This window comes from Felis catus, chromosome X (genome assembly GCF_018350175.1).
Source record: "Felis catus isolate Fca126 chromosome X, F.catus_Fca126_mat1.0, whole genome shotgun sequence".
In the NCBI taxonomy this organism is placed as follows: Eukaryota; Metazoa; Chordata; class Mammalia; order Carnivora; family Felidae; genus Felis; species Felis catus.
The window spans coordinates 56,751,535-56,772,781 of record NC_058386.1 but is presented as its reverse complement, the minus strand read 5'-3'; the positions used below and the strand labels follow the sequence as shown (position 1 = coordinate 56,772,781).

General features: G+C 38.8%; 1 protein-coding gene and 1 pseudogene across 7 annotated transcripts in view; both read right to left on the bottom strand.

Moving 5' to 3' along the window:
- Nucleotides 1-21,247, bottom strand: part of EDA (ectodysplasin A) — a 443,987-nt gene that overhangs the window by 380,038 nt on the left and 42,702 nt on the right. The gene's annotated exons all lie outside the window — the stretch shown is intronic.
- Nucleotides 1,363-2,826, bottom strand: LOC109496534 (annotated as a pseudogene).

Here is a 21,247-nt window from a genome sequence, read left to right as displayed (position 1 = left end):
TAACAACGGTGCTGGGACAAGTGTACACCCGCATGCAAATGAATGAAATGGGATCCCTTATTCATACCATACAAGAATATTAACGGAAAATGGATAACAGACCTCAATGTAAGAGCTAAAACTATAAAACCCTTAGGAGAAAACACTGGAGTAAAAATCCTTGTGAACCCATGTTAGGCAATAGTTTCTTAAAAATGACACCAAAAGCACAGCAGCAAAAGAAAAAAATTAATAAATTGGACATTATCAAAATTAAAACCTTTTAAAAATATTTATTTTGAGAGGGAGAGAGCATGAACAGGGGAGGGGTAGAGAAAGAGAGGGAGAGAGAATCCAAAGTAGGCTCTGCACTGACAGCAGAAGGCCTGAAGCAGGGCTTGATCCCATGAACCAAGATCATGACCTGAGCCAAAATCAAGAGTTGGATGCTTTACCAGCTGAGCCACCCAGGTGCCCCCAAATTAAAACTTTTATGCTACAAAGGACACCATTAAGAAAGTGAAATAACTCACAGAATTGGGGTCACAGATATATAAGGGACTCTTATCCAGATTATATAAATAACTTACTACTCAACAATAAAAAGATAGATAGCTTGGGTGGCCTGGGTGGCTCAGTCAGTTGGGCATCAGACTTTGGCTCAGGTCATGATCTCATGGCTTGTGGGTTCAAGCCCCATATCGGGCTCTGTGCTGACAGCTCAGAGCATGGAACCTGCTTTGAATTCTGTGTTTCCATCTCTCTTTGCCCCCTACCCTATGCATGCTCTGTCTCTCTCTCTCTCTCTCAAAAATAAATATTTAAAAAATTTAAAAAATATTAATAGCTCAGTTAAAAAATAGGCAAAGAATATGCACAGACATTTCCCCAAAACAGATATACAATTAGCCAGTAAGCACATAAAAAGATGCTTAACATCATCATTCTTTAGGGAAATACAAATAAAAATCACAATTGAGGGGCACCTGGGTGGCTCAGTGGGATAAGCATCCGATTTTGGCTCAGGTCATGATCTCATAGCTTGTGAGTTCAAGCAATGTGTCAGGCTCTGTGCTGACAGCTCAGAGCCTGGAGGCTGCTTCAGATTCTGTGTCTCCTTCTCTCTCTGCCCCTCCCCGGTTTGTGCTCTGTCTCTGTCTCAAAAATAAATAAAGATTAAAAAAATTTTCTTTAATCACAATTGAAATGCCACTTCATTGGGATGGATTTAATAAAAAAGACAGATAATAACAAGTATTGGAGAAAATGTGGGAAAAATTGGAACCCTTGTATGTGGGAATGTAAAATGATGCAGTCATTTTGGAAAACAGTCTGGCAGTTCCTCAAAATGTTAAACATAGAGTTAGCATAGGACTCAGAAATTCCATTCCTAGGTATATAAGAGAACTGAAAACAAATGTCCACACAAAAACATGTACACAGTTGTTCATAGCAGCATTATTCATAATTGCCCAAAGTGGAAACAACTGAAACATCCATTCACTGATGGATCAATAAGCAAAATATAGAATCCATGCAATGGAATATTCTTTCACCACAAAAACAATAAAATACTGATTGCAATATGGATGAACCTTTAAATAGTACGGTAAGTGAAAAAGAAAATAATAAAAAAAATTATATGATTCGATTTACATGCAATGTCCAGAAAAGTCCAAACTATAGAGACAGAAAGTACACTAATGGTTTTTGGAGGCTGGAGGAGAGGAAGATTAGAGGGAAATGGGAGTGATTAGTTATATATACGTTATATCTATATGGGGCTTTTTTTGTGACTCTAAAATTGATTTTGGTGATGACTGCACAATTCTGTGAATATATTAAAACTCACTGTACACTTTACATGGGTGAAGTGTATGGTATGTGAATTATATCTTAATAAAACTGTTGCTTAAAATAAAAGCAGTAATGAGTAAAACTGCTGGCACCATGTCATGGATGAAGGTGGGGCACCAAACTATACTACTGGCCATTATATTCTTTACCACAATGCACTTGGGGCAAAATAAATACCATCTCACTTAAGGATGCTCTTTGGTTTGGTTTCATTGTCAAAGGATCCTTTATTAAAATATTTTCTTTTGCAGTGCTTAACTAGCTGGGCATTCCACTGCACCACTATTGATGTCATCTATGATGTCATGAGGGTGGCGGCCATCAACATTGCAGCCCACAGACTGGGCAGTGGCCAGAATCTCTTTAATGATTCCACAGAGTTCCCTGGCTAACAATCGGATCGGTGCCGCATCTGTCGGGCAATGTTGACAGTCTCATCAAAAGTGATATTTCCACTGTTCTTAATGTTTTTCTGCTTCTTTCTGTCTGTTGGTGGTTCCTTGAGGGCTTTGATAATCACGGCAGAGGCAGAAGGTACCACTTCAATCTGGGCCTGTCTGTTCTGAGTGGTCAGTTTCACTGTAATCCTCAGACCCTTCCAATCACCGGTTGGCGATGTCATCACCAACCTTTTTTGGAGACAGACCCAGCGGGCTGACTTTCGGGGCCAGGGAAGACTTGGCACCGACTTTGTCACTGGTGCACCTCAGGGATATGACTTTGGTCTCTTTGGGGTAGAACTTACGCAGCATGGTGGAGGCGGTTGGTGTCGGATGAACCCGGATTCGGGACCACCGAAGACTGTTGCACCGTCGCCTCCTCCGAGCCGAAAGCCAAAAAAAGCTCACTTAAGGATGCTTTTGATGATGGGGCACCTGCATGGCTCAGTTGGTTGGACCACTAACTTGATTTTAGCTCAGGTCATCCATGATCTCACAGTTTGTGGGCTCCAGCCCCATGTTGGGCTTTGCTATTGACAGCACAGGGAACCTACTTGGAATTCTCTCTCTCCTCTCTCTGTCCCTCCCCCCATTCGCACTCACGTTTTCTCTCTCTTTCAAAATATCGATAAATGAAATAAACATTAAAAAATTAAAAAAAAAAGAATTCTCTTGAAGCAGAAGACATTATAGTTTTTGTTCATTAAAATGTTTATGTTAACATGCATTGGGTTTATTATTATTTTTATTTACTTATAGGAGAACACGAGTGCATTTGCACATGTGTGGGGGCAGGGGTGCAGCAGAGGGAGAGAATCTTAAGCAGACTCCAAGCCCAGCGCGGAGCCCCACGCGGGATTCAATCTCCTCAATCTCACTACGGTGAGATCATGACCTGAGCTGAAATCAAGAGTCAGTCGTTTAACCCACGGAGCCATCCAGATGCCCCTATTATTGTTATTTTTAAATAAATGAAAAAAATTTTAAAGGCTATACAAATCATAAAAACCTGTAATGCTACATAACATACTGCATCCTTCTGAACTGACTACAGTTTGCTTGTGTAGTTTGTAGAAGTTAAAAACTCTTATTCTGCATTGACAACAGTCAAAAATCCTCTTCTGCTTTTCTCAAGAGGGTAAAATATACACAAAAATATTTGGGTGGCAGTGTTAGGAACGTAATTTATCTTATTCTTAAAAATAAAGTTCTTTCTAAAATATACTGCTTAAGGTCTTAATTTTCAAAATCTGTTTCACTGTATCTTGAATTGTATAATGTGTTGCAAGATGGCCTAAAATGCTAGTTCTAGATGTCACAGTTAATCCAAGTTTTTAAATTATTCTTCCAAATTATCTAGGTCATAAATCTATTCATTCAAATATTTATTGTACTCATTTTTATATCACAAAGGCCCAGATATTACCAGCTAATAAAATATAATATTTGAATAAATGTTCCCATGAAATCATTTGCTGTAATCTTGCTACAACACAAAAGATATTTGCTAACTGGCTCCAAGGGAGAGTAAAAAATTTGTTGAATAATTTATTTCAAATATAAGAGCTGTTCAGTATTAAAGTACTTTTAAAATTAAATTTTAGTTTACTCCATTATTCAGAAACACATTAGTTGTAAATGGTTCCATTTCAGGAAATTTTCTTGGCTCTTTCACTCCCTGGGTAGTCACTGAAAAGACTTTTAGGAAAATGAAAGTTTTCAGAAAAAAAGTTTAAAAAGTAATGAATATTGCCACACAGTCGCTTCTGTGTTCCAGTACCCATATATAAACTAAATAAAACAAAACCAAGAGGTTTAAAATTGAAAACTTTCCAAATTAAAGACTTCTTTCCATTTTCATTTCCCAAGCTTGAGTTTCAAGTTCTTATCCAATCTCCTTCAAGTTTTGGCTCTCTCAACATTCTGTTGGGTACAGCATCTAATAAAATTCCAGGCCACAGTCACTGAATAAATGAGCAAAGCTAAACAAATGGCATTCCTTATCAAATAAACACTAACATGATTGAGCATACAGCATTTCAGTCAACATCTGCTCTATAATCATATTTCCTATGTTATAAATGTAGATGAACAATTCATTTTTATGGATTTACTGCCTCATGCTGCCTCTCAACTATTTTTCAATTTTAGTTAGAGGAACCTCAACAAGAAAGTATATACTAAATGCAGGGAAACCTTGATTATCTATAACCTGTCAGGCATGAATTATCCAAGTTGTCCACCTCGTTAAAGTCTTATGACCTTATAAATAAACCATTTTTAATTTAATTTGATGGGTAGGAATCTAAACACAATACTCACTGCTTATTTTCATAAATAGAATATGTGGATGATCAGAAATTAATCATTTTTTTTATGAATTTGGGTCATTATTATGAACATCAATTACCATATTATGTTATAACACACCAATGCCCTCAAGGCCTATTTAAGCAATATAGAGCTATTAGTCCCACACTGCTGTGAGTCCTTGGCCTGTTTTTTGGTTTTGCTGTCTCCTTCCTTACAGTCAGCTGTCCCTCCCACCTATCTTCTATGAGCCTTTCTAACATTTCTAAATTGCCTCTCCATAGCTGTTCGCTGGAAAATCTGATAATCATGATTTAAGCAAAATGATGAGTAAATAAATTATGAGTGAGGATTTGAGGAGCTTACCCTATAAAGTGCATGAGCTTAAGTGCATGGATTTTGTGACACATAGTTTATCTGCACAAAGCCTTTTTTCTTCATCCTAGTTCTTTGGTGAAGTCACTGGACCACTGAATTCCAGCTGTATGATACCATATTTGATAAAACCTCCCTTTTACCATTGGAACAATTTACGATCTGGCACAAAGTCCTTAGGCAGTTAAAACAAGGTTTGATTAAGATAAATCTACTCCTTCTGCAACTGAAGATAAAAAAAAGTATAGTCTTTCTAAACCTGAACACTTAGGATACCTAAGAGATAAATTGCATTGTGATTTAATGCTTTGGAAGCATGACTAAGAAATCTGAAATTTCATATAAAACTAAGGATATAAATAAGAGAACAAATTCAATTCAATCAGCAAATGTTTATTCAGCATCTAGCATATTCATGGCATTATAGTAGACACTACAGGGGATATAAAATGAGTAATACACAGTCAGTCCATGCTTTAAGAACTTAATATCTAGTAGGCAAGATTAGATACAAATGACTAAGATAAAAGGCAAAGAAAGGTAAGGGATGTAAGAAATACATAAACAAGATATAATGGGAGTTCAAAGAAAGAAAGAGATTTAGTTTTGGGAGAAGGATCAGAAAGTAACAAAGAGTTCCATGGAATAAATGGCATTCATGATGAGCCTTACAGGTTGGATGGGTTTTTAAGAGAACAGGAGGAAGAGGCAACAGTAGTCAGCATCTCAAGCTGAGGAAAATGCAGTCATTCATTCCACAAATATTTACTGAGCGTTTCTTATGTGTCACTACTGTAGTTACTGGGGATAGATACAACAGTGAACACAACAAAAATTCCCGCCTTTATGGAGCTGATATTAAGGTGGTGAGGGTGATGAGATCGTGGGAGAGGAGAATGAGAATAACCAAAAATAGTAACTAATAACAGCAGTAACAGTTAACACATTAGAGCACTTGTAGTAGGCACTGTTTAAGTGCTTTACATATAAAATCTTTTCATCCTTGGGGCACCTGGGTAACTCCGTCGGTTGAGCTTCTGACTTCATCTCAGGTCATGATTTCATGGTTTGTGCGTTTGAGTCCCGCATCAGGCTCTGTGCTGACAGCTCAGAGCCTGGAGCCTGCTTAGTTAAGATTCTGTGTCTCCCTCTCTCTCTGCACCCCGCCCCCCCTCCCCGCTCCTGCTCTATCAAAAATGAGTGAAAGTTAAAAAAAAATTAAAATCTTTTTCATCCTCAAAACATCTCTATGACGTAGATTACTATTACCCTCCCCCCCCATTTTCAGATAGAAAACTAAGACACAGAGGTGAAATAAACTGCCCAAAAGCACACAATGAGAAATGGAATCACAATTCAAACCTGGGGTGTCCATGCTGTAGACTGTGATCTTACCCATTATCATATACCATATAAACATGATCTATAACATGTTAAGCACTATATTCAAGGAGCAGTAAGCCAATTTACTTGGAATATATAAGGGAATAGTAAAGGACAGAGCTGATGAAATAGGTCATGCTTATACTATGGAAGGTCTTGAATATAAGACAGAAGAGTCTGTCTGCTGAATTAAATGCAATTGGAAGTCACTGAAGATGATCATATGATTAATGCCTCACTTTATAGAGGATGAACTGGAGTGAGGAGAAAGGCTAGGAGAGGAGATCAGATTTACCACTGAATATTTTTATTAAGATTATTGACATAGCCCTGGTGAAAAGTAATCAAGGAAAATAACATAATGTAACCTAACAGGTAACATGACATAATAATTTATGATATAACAATTTATGGGAGTTCCAAGAAACTAGAGATAAAATGTGTGCGCACACGTGTGCACACACACACACTATTGAAAACCACATTCTCTTCCAGTTCAGGCCAAAACCTTGGAGGCATTTTTGACTCCTCTTTTTCCTCTCATATCCCATATCCAATCAAAAGCAAATCCAGAATCCAACAATTTTTCACCACTTTCACTACCACTACCCTCATCCAAGCCATCATCAACTCTCACCTGGCTTAATGCAATATCTCTTTACTTAGTCCCTGTTTCTACCCTTGCCCTACTACAGTCTAGTCTCAAGCCAATAGCCAGAGCTTTCCTAATAAAAAAGTCAAATCAGGTTGCTCCTTTTCTCAAAACTATCCAATGGCTACCCATTTCAGTCATGGTAAAAAGCCAAAGTCTTGGGGCACCTGGGTGGCTCAGTTGGTTAAGCATCTGACTTCGGCTCATGTCATGATCTCACAGTTTGTGAGTTCGAGCCCTACACTGGGCTCTGTGCTGACAGTTCAGAGCCTGGAGCCTGCTTCAGATTCTGTGTCTCATTCTCTCTCTGCTCCTTGCCCGCTTGTGCTCTGTCTCTCTGTCTCTCAAAAATAAACAAAAATGTAAAAAACAAACAAACAAAAAAAAACCCAAAGTCCTTACAATGGCCTACAAAGCCCTACATGGTCTGACCTCTCCATTTACCTCTTTGACCATACCTCCTACTACTCTTTGTTTTATTCACTCAGCTTCATCACACTGCCATTTTGCTATTTCTGGAATACATGTTCTCTTCCATCTCAAGGCCTTCCACTTGCTGGGCCTTCTGCCTGGAATGCTCCACTTTTGCCCTCCCATATCTGTCTGGCCCTTTCCTGACCTCCTTCAAATCTCTGCTTAAATGTCAATTAGCTCTCTTGGAGTATACCATTTCAAATTGTGCACATATACACATTCTGTCCCAATCTTCCCTATCCAACTTCCCTAATTTTTCCCTATAAAACTTTCATTATGTGACATTCTATTTTACTTATCTGCTTGTGTGTCTTCCTCCATTAGAATATCAGCTAAAAGATGGCCAAGATTTTTGTCTGGTGTGTTCACTGCCATATCCTTAGTGCTTTGAATGGTGCCTGGCATGTGACAGTTCTCAATAAGTATTGAATAAATGAATGAATGAACAAATGAATAAATTAATGAATTCAGGAAAAACTAAGTTAAAGAAACATGGACACTGCAAAATTAGAATTTATATAACAGGGCAAGGCAACTGATGTGATAGATTGAGCAAGGAAGGAAAAATGATCAAAATGTCTCCATGGTGTCCAGACTCCAGGGATAGCAGTAGCATTATCAGAGATAAAATACAGGAAACTAATTGGAGAGGGAAAATTAATTCATTGTTAGACATGATGACATATGATATGGGAGCATTAATGAGAGATCAAGCAATGCAAGTCTAGAGCTTAAGAAAGAGGTCAAAACTAAAGATATAGAGATAATAGTGTTGAAGCAGATAGAATTGAACTTTGGGAAAGGCTACATTTAGGAAGTTCAATGAAAAAAAAAATCAGGGAAGTAGAAAGAGAGCCAAAACAATGTCATATCATCAAGACAAGAGAGAAGAGACTCTCAAGAAAGTGATAGTAAATCAGTATTAAATATTGCAAGAAAAGTCAAGAGGGTTGATTTGGTAATTAGGAAGCCATTCGTGACCTTTGAGAAGAGGTGTTTCATTGAAGTGGCAAGGGTAGAAGCCAAATTCTAAGGCATTTAAAAATGAAAGGTACAATTCTTTTAGTAGGCTTAATAGCGTAAAAATGTTCATAGTCTTTTGCCTAATAACCCCACTCTTTGGAATTTATCTCAAAAAATGGTTCAAAAAAAGAATGACAGCAAACAAATACATGAGCACAGGAAGACATACATTTCATTGTTGTCACTCATAATAAAAAATTATAAACTATTAGAAATATTCAACTATAGGAAAAGTCTAGTAATTGATGATATGCTAAAATAATAAAATACTTGTTAAATATAAAGAATATGAAGAAACAGGAAATGTTTGCTATGGTAGGTAGAAAAATCAAAATGTAAATTTAAAACATATACCATTTATTTATTTGACATTCAATTATGGAGCACTCCCTAATATTACAGGCACATACTACATTATACAGTGGCAGATAAAACAGGCCTTTTATCCTCATAAGACTTAATAGTCTGATCAAAACTGTGAAAAAAAATATATATACATGCAAACAGAGAAAAGTATACCCTCAAATGACAAAAGTTGTATGTTACGAAGGTAGGATTACTCTCAAATATATTTCCCAACAATATTTTTTCAAGAAAAACATATTTCAAGAAAAATAGCGATCTCCAACAAATAAAGAGGAAAGTAAATATTTATAGCAATGAAAGGAAGAAGAGAGTTGAGAGGGTGGCTTTAGGAGAAGCAGGTTTTGAGGAAATGTTTTTTTAGAAAAGGAAACTTGAGCATGTGCCAAGACAAAGGAGATAGGAGAGAAGCAGAGATTGAAAATCCACACATCTTTCTTACTGCTGTCGCTAATTTAACATATCCATTCCGAGAGCTCTTCAAATTCCTTGGGGAATAGAGGTTGAATAGCCTAGAATACCCATCCTAGACCTGACATTTAAATGTGTCTCTTGTGAACGCTAATAAAGATCCCATCCTCCACCAAAAAAAAAGCTTGATTCAATAATAAATTTCATAGTAAAACTACTAAACATAGAGAAAATAGTTACTGAACATTATTAGCTCCCATGAATTGCCTCAGAGTATAGAATGTATTCAACCTTACTTCACAAACTGACTCTAAATGATTTTTTTAATAGATTAAAAATTTGCTGGGTGTCAGGTGTATTTTTATTACCATTTAAAAGGAAGACAACTTAAGGAAAGTGTGGTATAGCACATCTAATGCACCGAGACTTCTCAGTTCCTTAACCTCTTCATTTCCAATGACTTTCTCTTCCATTCCAAGTCAGCCACCCACACCCCACACCCACCTTGGAAATTATCATCACCCTTTACCACTCCAAAATCACTAATTCAAACATGACACTCTCTGACCACAACCTTCAAGATTGCACCCCAATGTTTATAGCAGCACTATCAACAATAGCCAAAGTATGGAAAGAGCCCAAATGTCCATCGATGGATGAATGGATAAAGAAGATGTGGTACATACATACAATGGAGTATTATTCGGCAATCAAAAAGAATGAAATCTTGCCATTTGCAACTACGTGGATGGAACTGGAGGGTATTATGCTAAGTGAGATTAGTCAGAGAAAGACAAAAATCATATGACTTCACTCATGTGAGGACTTTAAGAGACAAAACTGATGAACGTAAGGGAAGGGAAACAAAAATAATATAAAAACAGGGAAGGGGACAAAACAGAAGAGACTCATAAATATGGAGAACAAACTGAGGGTTGCTGGAGGGGTTGTGGGTGGGGGGATGGGCTAAATGGGTAAGGGGCATTAAGGAATCTACTCCTGAAATCATTGTTGTACTATATGCTAATTTGGATGTAAATTTTTAAAAAATAAAAAAATTTTAAAAAAGACTAGTCATTAAGGGCATCTGGGTGGCTCAGTCGTTGAGGGTCCAACTTCAGCTCAGGTCATGATCTCGCGGTTCGTGAGTTGAAACCCTGCATTGGGCTCTCTGCTGTCATCGCGGAGTCTGCTTCAGACTCTGCTTCAGATCCTCTGTCCCCCTTTCTCTGCCCCTGTCCCACTCGTGCTCTCTCTCAAAAATAAATAAAACACTTAAAAAAAAAAGGCAAGTGATTAATGAATGACCTAGCAATTCTTATTGCTTCCCAATCAACCATGAAGAACTCTGATGGCTGTCAAAAAACTGTCACCTCCTAAAATACAATTTAAGAGCATGTGTTTCTTGCAAGCCCTGAGACTATTCAAAGCTACAGATTGGGGCGGGTGAGTAGAGAAATGTGGAGTTAGTCCCAACTTATTAAAATGTTTTTCAAATTTCAAGACAGTCTTTACTTTTAAAATGTTTTTCAATGGAGGGTCGCCTGGGTGGCTCAATCGGTTAAGCATCTGACTTCGGCTCAGGTCATGATCTTGTGGTCTGTGGGTTTGAACCCCACATCGGGCTCTGTGCTGATAGCTCAGCCTGGAGCCTGCTTCAGATTCTGTGTCTCCCTCTGTCTGTCTCTCCCTCAAAAATAAATAAATATTAAAAATTTTTTTCTGTTTTTCAATGGAAGAAACACCTTGGAAACATTATTAAATATATTACCTGTACAAATTTTGTGGTCAATAGAATGATCCTGAATGTATCAGCCCTTAAGAAAAAAGGGTGGAAAAAAGAAAATTGGTGCTGACATATCCATCCCTAGGGTTCTTACCTCAGCCATGCATTAGAAATCACCTAGGGAATTTTTAAAAACACATATTCCTTTTCCCACTCCACCCCCAGGCCTATTCATACTCTTGGGGTTCAGGCCCAGGAATCTGCATCTTTAAAACTCCTCAGATTTTTCTGATGTACTATCAGGTTTGAAAACCAAAGTTAAATCATTTAGACTGTTCACTACTCACAACCCCACAAAAATTTCTCTATTACAGGATACCAAAAGAAATTATTGATTTGTTGCTAAAAATAGATTTCTTGAGGCTAACAGTAAAGTAAATACAATTTACTATACAGTAGGGGTACCTGGGTGGCTCAGTTGGTTGAGCGTCTGAGTTCAGCTCAGGTCATGATCTCACGGCTTGTGAGTTTGAGTGCCACATTGGGCTCTGTGCTGACAGCTGGGAGCCTGGAGCCTGTTTGGGATTCTGTGTCTCCCTCTCTCTGTGCCCCTCTTCTGCTCACACTCTATCTCTCTGTCTCTCTCTTTCAAATAAATAAATAAACATTAAAAAAAAATTTTAGTTTACTATACAATAGAACTGTATTTTAAGAGCTTTATGCACATTTTATAATGTAGCAGTGTCCTTTGCATGGTTGAATATGCTACATTTATGTCCATTTTATAGTGTTAAGGAACCAGGCTGGATCGCTGGCGGAAAAACCAAGTGGCACTCAGCGATCTTGTTGGATCAGAGTTTTATTTTGCACCAGCAGCCTCAGAGGAGATCCTTCTCCAGAGATCTGAGCCCCAAACACAAGCACGTGGGACAATTTACCGTCTGCTACTTCCGCATTCTGTATTAGTAGTGATTTGGCCTGCATAGCAAGCAGGGCAGGAAGAAGAACCCAGAAGGAGTCTCTGAACTAGGAACTAGAGTTTATGTTAATCCCTTAGGCCATCTTATGGTGCATAACTTTACTTATTTTCCCAACAGTAAGACTTGGAGCATAATTTTTAAATTCGTTAAATGATTAGAAATTTATAGTTCCTTCGGGGCGCCTGGGTGGCTCAGTCGGTTGGGCGTCCGACTTCGGCTCAGGTCATGATCTCACCGTCCGTGAGTTCGAGCCCCGCATCAGGCTCTGTGCTGACAGCTCAGAGCCTGGAGCCTGCTTCAGATTCTGTGTCTCTCTCTCTCTCTCTGACCCTCCCCCGTTCATGCTCTGTCTCTCTCTGTCTCAAAAATAAATAAACATTAAAAAAAAAAGAAATTTATAGTTCCTATATGTTTGCTGTTATGCCACACTGTCAGTTAATATCTATGATTTATTTGATGCTGAGTCTTTGGTCAGGAACACAACCCCCCAATTATAATATTGTTCCTGTGGGAAAATATGATCCATTTCATGACACCATTTGCAGGAACACCACAGTGGTGTAGCTCACTTTTCACAAAAGGTACGTTCCTGAAAAGTAGTACAAACTGAATTTCTTTTTTTGTTTGTTTATTTTATTTGGGAGAGAGAGTGCACAAGGAGGGGCAAAGAGACAGGGAGGAGGACAGAGAAATTCCCAAGCAGGCTCCGCTATGTCAGCACAGAGCCCAAGAGGGGCTCGATCTCCACCCCCCCTCCCCCGCCTACCACCACCACCACCACCACCACCACTGAAAATCACGAAACACAATGAGATCTTAAGAGTCAGGTGCTTAACCCACTGAGCCACCCAGACATCCTGGTACAAACTGAATTTCTATCAGTCAAGTCATTTAAATTCTACCATGGACTCGCTTAAGCTAAAAGGAATCCTTTAGTAAACAAAGGAATACGTTGAGAAAAATAAAGCTCATTCTAATTTTATTTGCTCTGAAAATTTCGATTTAATACATGGAATATATATTAAAACAGGGCACAATAATATTTAAGTAGAAGTTAGTCTAGGTTACAGTGCAAATGGTATTTTTCTTGAATATCAACCTGTAGATCATATACTTTAGAGCCCAAAAAAGTAACCACTGAATCTCCAGTGCAAGGTGGTTATCTTTCGTAGTGCTGTGCATTAATCTGGCAAAGAATGTGGATGGCAAGTCTGTTTCTTTGTACTGTAAGATTTAAAAGGACCAGAGTACAGACAAATGCTCACAAAATATTCCTGTGAGTGAGTGGAAAAGGCAGGTATGAGGATCCTCCTTTTTCAAAAAGAAACAAGCACGGGTTGATTTGTGCAGCTCGAATGGTGAGGACTTCAAAAATGCAGCTAGGTAAACTAAATACCAGAACCAACAGAATAACCAAGAGTCATTGTCTCTAAAGAATGCTGCTCCAATTAACCATTTCCTAGGGCACAAGACGAAGAGATTAAGTCAGAAAAGGGTGCAAAAGTACTTTGTAAGCTTTTAAGTACTATGCAAATAGAGGAAGCAAAGTTCTCATTTGATAGTGGGGGGGTGGGGGTGGGGGTGGGGGTAGAGGTGTTGGGGATTTGAGAAAGTATGAAAAAAAATCTAGAAACCATAGGTAGGAAATGGGAGGGCAGCACTAGGGGTCTAACTTGAGTTCATGAATTGAAAGTAAGAGCAGGCAATGTGGTCATGTTTTGTTTTGTTTTGTTTTTTTCTCCAGCTTCTTTCAATGCATAGGTACAAGAACCAAGCAGGCAGAAAATTACCATAATTGTAGCTTTGTCAAGTAAATAAAAATAAGTAAGAGCAGCGGGGCCTGGGTGGCTTAGTCAGTTAAGCTGGGGTCATGATCTCAAGGTTCCTGGGTTCAAGCCCCATGCTGGGCTCTGCGATGTCAGTGCAAAGCCTGCTTGGGATTCTCTCTTGCTCTCTCTCTCTCTGCCCCTCCCCTGCTCACACTCTCTCTTGCTCTCTCTCTCTCTCTCAAAAATAAATATGTTAATTAAAAACTTTAAAAAAAATAACTGATAAGAGGGGCACCTGGGTGGCTCAGTCAGTTGAGAGTCCTACTTCAACTCAGGTCATGATCTTGCCGTTCAGGAGTTTCAGCCCCTTGTCAGGCTCTGTGCTGACAGCATGGAGCCTGCTTTGAATTCTGTGACTCCCTCTCTCTCTGCCCCTCCCCCACTCATGCTCTGTCGCACACGTTCTCTCTCTCTCTCTCTCAAAAATAAATAAGCATTAAAAAATAATAATAGGGGCACCTGGGTGGCTCAGTTGGTTTGTTGGAGAAGTGGATAAAGTACACCAAAGGTGGCTGATTGGACTAAAACAAACTCTGGCCTCTAGCTTAGAGACCCCTCCTCCGGTCTCTTCTTCCTTCGTTTGCTGTGCCCACGAAAACCCCCACAGATTTAGAGGCTGTCGGCTATAAATTACCCTCCCCACTTGCATTCCGGGCTCAGACATTTGGAGAAACATTCTCCTCTGAGCTCGCCAGTGTAAAATAAATCTCCAATCCACCAAGATCTCCGTGTGCCGCTTGGTTTTTCCGCCAGCGTTCCAGCCTGGTTCCGGAATAGGTTAAGCGTCTGACTTCAGCCAGGTCATGATCTCATGGCTCGAGCCTGCATGGGGCTCTGTGCTGACAGCTCAGAGCCTGGAGCCTGCTTCAGATTCTGTATCTCCGTCTCTCTCTGCCCCTCCCCAACTCACACTCCGTCTCTCTCATATAATGAATAAACATTAAAAATAGTAAGAAGAAACAAAAAAAATAAGTGAAAAGAGGCAAGGGGGGTTAAGTGTATATGTATGCTAGGGGCCTGAATTAGAGTGGTGGTGGTAGAAATAGAAGGGGATAAGACTGAGATTCACTGAAGATCAGATTGGTAGGATTTAGCTAAGATGCATGAGAGGCTCAAAAAATGCCCCGGCATACGTTTTAACCAGGCAACAGTATGTAAACACTAGCTGCTCACAAAGTCCTGCACAGGTGGGACTTTAGAGGTCAGCTGTAGTCCTAGATTTCCTCAAGTAGTGCTGAGCCACTGGAGATGTGCAGATAAGGCATATACCTGGCAAATAGTGGGCTAGGGAAATTAGGACAGGAAGGCAAAGGTAATTTTGCCTGAATTGGCAATAAATTTGATGGTGGGCAAAGTCAGTGGACAATGGAGTTGATTATCACCTAAGTAATAGTGAGGTGGAGAGGGAGATGGACTCCTAGGACAGGATCAATGAAGACTGGACAAATGGGATAGGGGAGCAACATAATTTAAATCGCAAAGTGCAATAATATGTATTCTAATGATGTAAATAATGGTGGAGAACCTTCTTAAGATGGAAGGAATTCAGACACATTGGGAAAATATGTGGTCAAAAATCCTTCAAATTTACCTAGAGGTGATCACTAAAGGTAGATATTATCATGCTAATAAGGAAATGATACAGAATAGAAGAAAGACAAAATTGAGAGTCTGAAGACCTGGCTTCTAGTCCAAGTTGAGTAATGTGATCTTCACTTTCATTATCTGTAAAAGAAAGTAATGATACCTCTCCTACATAATCATAAGGTCTGTGCATAGAATGTAAGGTCTGTACACTAGGCAGGGACCTTCACTGTCCTGTTTCCTAGTGTATCTCTGGCACTCAGCCTGGCATATAATAGCAGGAGCTTATGGATATTTAGGTGAATGAGTATAGGAAAGTGCTTTTATAGCTGAGAATGTTACACAAATATCAAGTATGGACTTTTCTTCTTAATAATAATTCATGTAAATGATATCTGATTCTATGTTTATAGTAACATAAAATTTTCTAACATTTTTATATATTTCTTTAAGTACTATCTCTTATTTCTTTCTTATAAGATAGTAATGGATTGGCAGTAGCTTAACAAAACAGAGTTTAAGTGGGCCATCTTCATGGAAGCCAGAGGCAAAAGGTCAAAGACAGGAATGATGAACTTTTTGAATAGTGAAGCTACTTTCTATTGGTAATACTTAAGTTGGAAGCCTGCTAAAAACGTCAAGAAAAAGGATTGTGTAGTCACATATGAAATATGTTGAGAAGTTTAAAAGCTCATTTTTTTAGTTGCACCAAAAACATGTCCATGTTGTCTCTAATGATCCCTTTACCTCTTATACTTGCCCCTCACCCCCAGTAAATACCATGGATTATAATTTCTGTCTTCTCTGGTTCATTAATACTTTATATTTATTGTTATATATCTTATTTTTGTATTTAATTTTAATAATTTTTATCTTTAATATGCTTTCATTTTTATATTTTACTGTATATATTAAGCCTTCAAATTCTTTTTTTAAGTTTGTTTATTTACTTTGAGAGAGAGAGAGCGAGCGAGTGAGCAAGCACAAGCAGGGTAGGGACAGAGAGAGGGAGAGAGAATCCCAACACAGAACTGGATGTGGGGCTTGAACTCATGAACCGGGAGATCATGACCTGAGCCAAAACCAAGAGTCTGACACTTAACCCACTGAAGCCACCCAGGCGCCCCAAGCCTTCCAATTCTTTGATGAATTAATAAATGTACGGACTTCATTAAGATTACAATATATTAAGCCTGCCAGTGTCTCGCCTCCTCCTGTCTTTTCCCTCCTTATCTAGCATATTCAATGATCTACCATTATTATCACTTCCTCAATGTCCTTGCCTCTTTCACCCTGTCAGTAAACTACTCTGGCAAATCCTTGATCCTGGATAAATCCAACCATTTACCTGCTCTGAATTTGCATCTGAACACTGAATATTCCTAGAGAAAATCCCACAATCTTGCTCAGTTAATCTTGCGCACTTAAATTCATGATCACAGACATCAGACAAGTACTAAATGCCTGTTTGAAATCCACTGCTTTTCTATATTAACCTCATGTTCCAGGATAATTATTTTATATATATTTTTTTCTGTCCTCAAACCTCTCCCTCCACTCTTCTCTGCCCTCTACCCTTATGATCTTGCCCAAACTTCATTGTAAAGAGTACCATTGGAAGTGGGCACTCCCTTTTCCCACCCCCAAATCTGTCAGCTGATCTCTATCTGAACACATTTTTTTCTTTCTTTTCTCCGTTTCTAGTGGATGAGCTTCTCCCTCAAAGGTCAAACCTTCCACTTGTACCATGTATCCCATTTCTCTCCCTGCACTGATGTGGGGAACAAAGACAAAAAAGGAAAGGTAGATAAGATGAAATTTCCTTATTATCTGCAGCTTACTGACAAATACTTGAGGCTGGCAGAGTAAAACATTCCTCCAGGAACTCCCCCAACTGTTATATTGTTCATGTTTTGCTAGAGAGAAAAACAACTTCAGCTTTAAAATAGCTAGGCCTCCAGGATCCTGTGAGTCTTCTTTACCAAACTAAAGTCCTTTTGGAAACTTCCCTCTTGTCTTTACCTCCCCGCAGCTGTATTTAATCAATTGTTCCTCACAATCCCAGGGCAGCTCTTTCTGCCCACTGGTCTGGTCCCCATGCTTTAATAAAAGCACCTTTTTGCACCAAAGACATCTCAAGAATTCTTTCCTGTTGGCTCAGAACCCCAACATTTCCACATCATGCACCACCTCTTTGGCTTTCATGCATCGTCAATCTCTCCTTCTCTATAGATTATCCTTAGGCATTTACATAAAAAAAATCCAAATTCCTTGTCCCCACCAACCTCTCACTGGCACTAGGCTCTAATCACACTGGCATCCTCTTGTACATGGAACATGCCAAAGTCTTTCCTGTTTTAGGACTTTGCACTTAGAATAGAATCCAAATTCTGCTGCTAACTCTGTCTAGGAAGATATAGATCCTCTTGCCTTTACCACCTCATCTGGCATAACTTTCTACCTAACTCACTATTTCCCAGTCACACTGCTCATTTTTCAGTTCCTTCAACATTCCAAGACCTTCCTTGTTTCACAACCTCCGCGCAAGTTTTCTCACTATGCAATATGGGACCCCCCCAATCCTCTTCTGATTCTATGTCTCAGTATCAATGCTACCTCCTTAGCAAGTCCTCCCCTGTTATTCTCTCACAGCCCTTTGTAAACATATATCTACATATATATTGGCTATCTTTCATTAGCCTATAACTTACATCAGGGAAGGGACACTATCTGTTTTGTTCGCTTCCATATTTATCTAATACATAATGCCTCATATAAACTAGGAAAAATAATATCTTTGGAAGGAATATATGAATAAATCCATCATTTCTTTTTGATTTTCCAATATCCTAGGAGATAAGCAACGTGTTCTTATCCCGTGTTATATAGGTAGAGAGTCACACAGTAAGTAATAGAACTAAAGTCATCTAACTCCAAATTCAATGCGTTTGTTTTATACTACTTGAACAGGGAATGCCCTTTGTTGCATGAACACAAAAACTATAATAAACTCATTGAGTTACATTTCCTATAAAGATGTGGTAACCTCAACTCCAGTTCTTAGCTTTGAAGGATTTTGCTGAAATAAGTACTACCTCTTTCCTCACCCTCAAAAAAAAAAAAAGACTCTACTTCACATACTAAAAGGAGACAAAGGAAATATGTTTGGGTATGCACTTTGCTTATTTCATAGCATGTAATATGATTCTACTGGGAAGTTTGCTATAAGTTAATAAAAGTAAAGAAATAATAGCCCTCCCTTTTTTTAAATGTTTTATTTATTTTTGAGAGAGACAGAGTACGAGTGGGGGAGGGGCAGAGGAAGAGAGAGACTCCAAAGCAGGCTCCAGGCTCTGAGCTGTCAGCACAGAGCCCAACGCAGGGCTTGAATTCATGAACTGTGAGATCATGACCTGAGCGAAAGTTGAACGCTCAACTGACTGAGCCACCCAGGTGCCCTGTAAATAAGTATTTTTAATAGAAATATGTCCCAAATATTATATGAGACATAATTCTACTTAAAAAGTATTCAAATTTAACTGAGCACTCAGTATTTTATCTTCAATTCTACTTCAATGTGTCATCTCCCTCCTGCACCAAGGCCTTCACCCATGTACTCATGTGAGGAAAGAGCATATCATCTCCCTGAGATGCTCTTTCCTCACCCTCCTATTGACAGGGCTGTTGCAAGGAATACATAAAGCAAGCTTTATAGTGTATATCATAGTACTTAGTACAAAGAAAAGTTTGTACTCGTGGAAGCATCAATGTCATTCTCAATGCTCTTGAGTTCTTTATAAGAAATCTAGTAAACAGTAAAATATGCATATAACATATAGTATACTTCCCTTACCAAGTACTTTTATGTATGTAATTTCAATTTGGTCTTCACAATACTGTGACATAAGCATTAGTAGTATGATTTTATTCATTTACAAATGAAAGAATAACTAAAGAAGTTCTAAGTAAAAGCAGTAATGAAACCCAGACTTTCCAGCCTCAAAAGCTAAAATTTTGTGGCTATATGGTATTATTTCCTTACTCATGATCAGTCTGCGACATATCTATACCACCACCACCACCACCACCACCAGAATAAGAACAAAGTAATCAACAAAAACAACCATAACAGCTAACACTTATTGAATACTTTCTGTGAGTCAGGAACTTTTCTAAATGCTTTTTATGTACAGTTGACCCTTGAACAATGTGGGGTTAAGGGCACCAACCCCTCACACAGTTGAAACCCCACGTGTGACTTCTAATTCCCCCAAAACTTAAATACTAACACCCTACTATTGAGTGGAAGCCTTACTGGTAACATTAGCAATTCATTGACACATATTTTGTATGTTATATGTGTTATATACAGTATTCTTACAGTAAAGTAAGCTAGAGAAAAGAAAATGTTATTTAGAAAATAATAAGGAAAAGTAACTACACTTAAGAGTGTTGTACTGTATTTAAAAAAAGATCCACATGATCCTGAGAAACTTAACAGAAGACCATGGGGGAGGGGGAAAAAAAGAGATTAGAGAGGGGGGGAGCCAAAACATAAAAGACTCTTAAAAACTGAGAACAAACTGAGGGTTGATGGGGGGTGGGAGGGAGGGGAGGTTGGATGATGGGCATTGAGGAGGGCACCTTTTGGGATGAGCACTGGGTGTTGTATGGAAACCAATTTGACAATAAATTTCATATTAAAAAAAAAAGATACACATAAAGGCACCTGTGTGGCTCAGTCGCTTAAGCGTCCAACTTCTGGCTCAGGTCATGATCTGGTGGTTTGTGAGTTTGAGCCCTGCATCGGGCTCTGTGCGGGCTCTGTGTGGACAGCTCAGAGCCTGGAGCCTGCTTCAGATTCTGTCTCCCTCTCTCTCTGCCCCTCCCCCTGCTTGCACTCTGTCTCTTTCTCTCTCAAAAATAAAAACATAAAAATATATATTTTTTTAATCTACATAGGGGGCGCCTGGGTGGCTCAGTTGGTTGGGCATCCGACTTCGGCTCAGGTCTTGATCTCACCGTCCGTGGATTTTAGCCCTGCATCGGGCTGTGTTGACAGCTCAGAGCCTGGAGCCTGCTTCGGATTCTGTGTCTCCCTATCTCTCTGACCCTCCCCCACCCAAGCTCTGTCTCTCTCAAAAATAAATAAACATTAAAAAAACTTTTTTTTTTTAAATAAAAAAAAATCTACACAGAAGTGGACCCAGGCAGCTCAAACCCATGTTGTTCAAGGGTCAACTGGATTCTTTTATTCTGATAACCACCTTATGGGGTAGATAGCCTGTTCTTAGGTCCACTTTTCACATAAACTTTGAGTCTCAATTTCCTTAAGTAACTTGTTCAAGGTCCCAAAGCTAGGGTCAGAACAAGGATTCAAAACCATGAAGTTCAGCTCTGAACTCTTGTCCTTACGGTCTAGATGGGGCGCACTCACTGAAGTCCTGCATACACCCAAGCCTCTCCTTGTATGAAGATGGCACCAATCGCCCAGAAAGATATCACTTTATGTCAACTTACGGCTAAGATAATGACTTTTTGAGGAACCATACACATTTTCTGCCCTTATTACCTCATAAATAATAATATGAGTCTATTAAAATGATTGGTCTAGCTTGGAAGCAGTAAAACAAACTGGTCCAAGACTTAGCACCAGAATGACATGACAATTATGATAATCATTTATCATTTGCTACTGCAAATTAAAAATTTTAAATGCATAGGCTTATAGTATATAGAAAATTATAGATTTCTCAGAAAAAATAGTTTCCTAGCAGTTTTGCAACCTCCAACTTACCAGTTAAAACAGACCAGGACATGGTGATAATGCAAAGGCTAAGCAGTCATGTATCAGAGAAACA